Source organism: Gobio gobio (assembly GCF_949357685.1).
Source record: "Gobio gobio genome assembly, chromosome: 10".
NCBI lineage: Eukaryota > Metazoa > Chordata > Actinopteri > Cypriniformes > Gobionidae > Gobio > Gobio gobio.
This window is the reverse complement of record NC_137116.1, coordinates 31,079,341-31,084,103: the sequence shown is the minus strand read 5'-3', so window position 1 is coordinate 31,084,103 and position 4,763 is coordinate 31,079,341. Positions and strand designations below refer to the sequence as shown.

Below are 4,763 nucleotides of genomic sequence, written 5' to 3'. Positions count from 1 at the left end.
ACAGACCCCAGGTTTCCTGTATAGAGTTGGGTATTCATCAACGACTGAACGCTGGGGCGTCAGTTGGGATGTGGATGAAGGAGGCGCGTTGCTGAGGCACCGCCACCATTGGTAATATGTACCACTTAGATCGGAGGCTCTAGTAAGGCAGGTGCCAATGCTGAGGCATCAAGGTACTGCTAGCCTAGCTGGCTATCAGGTTAAAGAGGGGTAAATACGCTCTCCTGAAGGTCGGCTGTCAATTGTAGGCCTCAGTAGGCCTCTTGAACAAGGCGCGTTTTCAGTTGGAAGGCCTCAACCAGGCCTCACTGGAGGTATGTACCGATGTGCGCATCGGGACAGCTAGCCTGGCGGCTATCAGGTTGTAGGCCTCATCAGGCCTCCCTGAAGGCCCGCTGTTAGTTGTAAGGCCTTATTAGGCCTCCCTGAGGGTGAGCTCTCAGGTTGTGATCACTACCAGAGGCAGGTTGTAGGCCTCATCAGGCCTCCCTGAAGGCCTGCTGTTAACTCTAAGACCTTACTAGGCCTTTCTGAGGGTGAGCTCCCAGATTGTGGTCACTCCCAGAGGCAGGTTGTAGGCCTCATCAGGCCTCCCTGAAGACCTGCTGTTAAATTCTAAGGTAGTAGGCCCCATCAGGCCTCCCTAAGGTGTTCCTGGGATCCAGTCATCTAAAACAGTTAAGCACGAATTGCAAACAGGTAGCAGGCCTCTCCAGGCCTCCCTAAAGGCTGATTATCTGGTAGTAGGCCTCAATAGGCCTCCCTTGAGAGCGAGTTCCTTAATCAGGATGCTCGGATAGCCTGCGTAGCTTGACTGTCGACTAGTAGGCCTCAATAGGCCTCCCTGAGGGTGAGCTCCCAGGTTGTGGTCACTCGAACGAGGTAGTAGGCCCCATCAGGCCTCCCTAAGGCGTTCCTGGGATCCAGTCATTTGATACAGTTAGCACGCATTGCAAACAGGTAGCAGGCCTCTCCAGGCCTCCCTGAAGGCTGGTTATCAGGTAGTAGGCCTTAATAGGCCTCCCTTGAGGGCGAGTTCCTTAATCAGGATGCTCGAAAAGCCTGCGTAGCTTGACTGTCGGGTAGTAGGCCTCAATAGGCCTCCCGGAGGGTGAGCTCCCAGATTGTGGTCACTCGAACAAGGTAGTAGGCCCCATCAGGCCTCCCTAATGTGTTCCTGGGACCCAGTCATTTGAAACAGTTAGCACGTATTGCAAACAGGTAGTAGGCCTCTCCAGGCCTCCCTGAAGGCTGCTTATCAGGTAGTAGGCCTTAATAGGCCTCCCTTGAGGGCGAGTTCCTTAATCAGGATGCTCGAAAAGCCTGCGTAGCTTGACTGTCGAGTCCCAGATGGTGGTCACTCGAACGAGGTAGTAGGCCCCATCAGGCCTCCCTGAGGTGTTCCTGGGACCCAGTCATTTAGCACGTATTGCAATCAGGTAGTAGGCCTCTCCAGGCCTCCCTAAAGGCTGGTTATCAGGTAGTAGGCCTTAAATAGGCCTCCCTTGAGGACGGGTTCCTTAAACAGGATGCCCGACTAGCCTGCATAGCTTGACTGTCAAGTAGTAGGCCTCCATAGGCCTCCTTGAGAAAACAAGGGTAACCTCAGCAGGCGGTATTGCTGTCAGGTAGTAGGCCTCACTAAGGCCTCCCTGAGGACGGAGTCCCGAGCCTGGATGCTTGGGTTTCCAGCATGGCTTGCGGTTAGGTAGTAGGCCTCTATAGGCCTCCCTGGAATACCCGCTATCAAGTAGTAGGCCCACAGGGCCTCCTTGAAGTTGAAGTTCCTGAGCTAGGCACTTTGATTACCAGTTCTCTGTGAGAAATTGTGGTAGTTGGGCTTACAGCTGGAGGTTACTCGCCAGGCAGGCTCAGCTGCTCCCCTCAATGAGGGTCGTCTATGAGTGCTCAGCCGCCTGAGCCTGGTCAGACGGTCGTAGGCCTCTCATGAGGCCTCCCTGTTAGATCAGTCATTAAGGCCCTTTCGGCCTCCCTACTGCTTTGAAACACAAGCACCTGGTAGATCCTTGATTTGAGCAGGCAGACTCCCCTCGATAGCAAGGGTTGAAAAGCACTACGCTGAGTGTTGCTCTCTTGGATAACCCGTCTCTGAGTTCCGGGCTAAGTAAGACTGCCTGTGTTTCAGTCCCTTAGCTTGGACGCCCCTTGGGCACCATCCAGAGGCTCTGTTTGAACAGACAGGGTTGGCTAAACCGAAGTGTCCATAACACTTAGGGCACCAGGTCAGGCCTCCCTGGTGGCACTCGGGAGAACATTTCCCGAGTAGTGACTGGCTGGGGTTCCTTCGGGTCCCCTAGCCACATTCCCTTGAAGGGACCCCTTCTTTGGAAGTAGTGGTCCCGGGCCTTCAAGCTGTCTAGATGGAACTCCAAGCAGTGCGTTAGGGTTCCGTTTAGTTGTATAGCTTGGGCTATGACCGTAGGGAGTGCTGTCACTGTCAGCCCAGGACCTGAGGGGGAATCGCTCAGGTTTTTCTATGAATTACTTGAGTTGACAGTTGTCACTGCCAATGGGCAGACACTCCCCTCAGCATGGCGGCGTTGGTATATCGTTCCCCATAGCGTCAGCTAGACGCAGCGGGAGTTCCCTTTCGAAAGGGAACGTCTAAGGTTACGTATGTAACCTCTGTTCCCTGAGAACAGGGAACGAGCGCTGCGTCGCGTTGCCATGCTTCAGGGCCTATCTGCCATACAGTCCCTTCAGACGAGAAGATGTGTATGTGTTGGCACGGCGCCCTTTTATACTTCCGGGTCGCACGTTGATGACGTCATGGGCTGACGTCGGTCAAAGACTTTGCCGTGATTCGATAGTAGCTTCAGACACCAGTCACGCCGAGGGCGTTCCCCATAGCGTCAGCTAGACGCAGCGCTCGTTCCCTGTTCTCAGGGAACAGAGGTTACATACGTAACCTTAGACGATTTCAAACCTGAATATTGTTTTTCTCCAAGAAGTTTTTTTTTTTTTTCATAACTATTATTCTTTTAAAACTTGACCTGGACTTCCTGGGCTGGAGTCTTCTACCCTGTAGAGGAAGAAATTCATTATTAATGTAAAAGTTTAAAGCAAGACAGATGGGTTGATGACATATACATAAAAGTTTTAAATAAATTTGAGTATTTTTTATATGCTTTGTTGGTGGTTTGTGGAGTAGCATCCCTCGGGGCTGATAATTTTTATAGCTTGAATAAAGATGTAAAATGTAAATGTATTTTCGTTAACACAAACTGTAACATCTGTAAAAATAACAACCTATTTTTAAAAGATAAAATGTAAATATTCTTATGGAGTTGCAACTCGACTCTTATTAGACAGTATTGGTTTCTGTCATTTGCCATTACTTTAATATTTAATAACTGTCTACATGAATAATAATATAAAATTATACATGAATATCCCACATTTCTGCCACAATACCATGTTTACAGTTAGTGATACAACAGTGACATTTATGGTAAATGTTTGTGAGTTGTGAATGGAAAAGTATTCTAACTGGCTGGTGTTGTCACACAATGTTCCTCCTGTTTTTCATGTCAGTGTTGTTGAATCACCTTGTGTTGACGCTGTAAAACTGCATGATTTGAAAATGATGCTTGGCAGGCCTAAAGGGAAAGTTCACTTTAAAATGAAAATGCTATTATCATATACTCAACCTCAAGTTGTTTCGAACCTGTATGAATTTCTTTCTTCTGCTGAACACAAAAGAGGATATTTTGAAGAATTTCGGTAACCAAACAGATAACTGGAGCCAGTGACTTCCATAGTATTTTTTTTCTTCTCCCTACTATGGAAGTCCCTGGCTCCAGTTAACTGTTTGGTTACTGACATTCTTCAAAATATCCTCTTTTGTGGTCAGCAGAAGAAAGAAATTCATACAGGTTTGAATCAACTTGAGAGTACATTTTAAAGTGAACTATCCCTTTAATAGACAAGTTGCGGGCCACCCCTGACTTTCAACCACCAACTACCCAAACTGGCTTCCAGTTATTCCAAGGTATTCAAGGTAACAATTAAAAGTCTCACCTGGTATTAGTTGTTCTGCCAGTCATACTCAATGAAGTCCCTGATGAATGATGCCACGTGTGGATCGAGGCACTCGGTTTTTTTTTTTTGGACCACCTTCCCAGTTCGTCTGCTAATCTGGACCTTTGAATCAATCAAATAAAAGACGTTATAAATGTAATTTCGCCAGATAAGACAAATATTAATACAATATATGCTCCCAAAAGTCGGGAATGGCACTTCAAATTAGGCTATTAACAATCTAACGTTATAGTTTCTGCAGCTTGAAGGCAATGAAGTTCAGAAAAATCATGAAATTATTAAAAATATGTTAAGTAGCGTAGCTTAACAGATGCTACCTCTAGCTGCGTTTTCTCGGCCCGCTTAACTTCAATGTCTGATTCCTCAGGCGGCAACAGCAAGCAAGAGAAAAAAACGAGAGATTATTAAACTGCTACCGCGCCAATAAATACAAAAAATTAGACAATTTTAAATGAACGTTAATCAATAATCAAATTAATTTTTAATCAAATTAAAGACGTTAAAAATGTAATGTTGCCGGATAAGACAAATCTTAATACAGTACAGCCCATGCCATGCTCCCACAAGTTTGAATAGCATTTCACCAATCTCGTTTCTGGGGGTTTACGTTCAGAAAAATCATGATGAATCACTATGAAAAATAGGTTAAGTCTTAGGCCTAACGTACCTCAGCTGCGTTTTCTTTCAGCTCGAGACCATCG

The 4,763-nt window shown here is 46.8% G+C and overlaps 1 long non-coding RNA gene across 1 annotated transcript; it reads right to left on the bottom strand.

The window, feature by feature from the left end:
• Nucleotides 1–2,986: 2,986 nt before the first annotated feature.
• Nucleotides 2,987–4,472, bottom strand: LOC307132226. Its single transcript, XR_013817271.1, has 3 exons — nucleotides 4,380–4,472; nucleotides 4,042–4,164; nucleotides 2,987–3,043 (listed from the first exon to the last, which is right to left on the bottom strand). It is a non-coding gene; the product is annotated as an uncharacterized lncRNA (long non-coding RNA).
• Nucleotides 4,473–4,763: the final 291 nt, after the last annotated feature.